Source organism: Primulina huaijiensis, unplaced genomic scaffold, assembly GCF_012295235.1.
Source record: "Primulina huaijiensis isolate GDHJ02 unplaced genomic scaffold, ASM1229523v2 scaffold202095, whole genome shotgun sequence".
In the NCBI taxonomy this organism is placed as follows: Eukaryota; Viridiplantae; Streptophyta; class Magnoliopsida; order Lamiales; family Gesneriaceae; genus Primulina; species Primulina huaijiensis.
In genome coordinates, this window is record NW_027352706.1 from 1 (window position 1) to 621 (window position 621).

Below are 621 nucleotides of genomic sequence, written 5' to 3' on the forward strand. Positions count from 1 at the left end.
CCTGGAATGGGAGTAGGGTTCGGATTGGATCATTTCAAATATAGAGAGAAAAATAGAAATGGCGGCTTCACTTTGTCCAGTGCGCACGTTCTCTCGCCTGCTGTCTGAAAATGTCTGCAATTCAACAGAATCTTTCCACATCCATGGCCTCTCCGGCCTCCAGTTTCATCGCTCACTACAGCTTCGAGAACATCAAGTACCAAGTTTCTATTTTTTTTAGAGTTGAGTTTGTTTATTACGAGTGAGACGATTTCCGATTTTATTTTGTGGTGATTTAGTTGCAGGTCCACGAGTATTTCGATTCCTGGAAAATTTAAAGTGGCCGTGAAATGTGTGGCCGCAACTGAGAGAACAGGTGATTTATATGTCCAGTTATTGAAAATATATATTTTTTCTTTCGGATGTATTAGAGTTATTTGACAATTTTTTTTGTTGTTGGGTTCAATTTTTTTCGGTAACTTTTCTACCAATGCTTTACTTGTCTTGTCAAGGCATATATGTGATTTCTTTGTTTTATTACATATGAACTGCTCGTAGTGTATGACTCTATTCAGTATGCTGATTCCCAATGCTGCTTTTGATGAAGCTTACAAGACGAAAGTATCTCGCAACGAAAACATG

General features: G+C 38.2%; 1 long non-coding RNA gene across 1 annotated transcript; it reads left to right on the forward strand.

Moving 5' to 3' along the window:
* Nucleotides 1–6: 6 nt before the first annotated feature.
* On the forward strand, nucleotides 7–621 carry LOC140966224 (uncharacterized). Its single transcript, XR_012173278.1, has 3 exons — nucleotides 7–196; nucleotides 285–355; nucleotides 587–621. It is a non-coding gene; the product is annotated as an uncharacterized lncRNA (long non-coding RNA).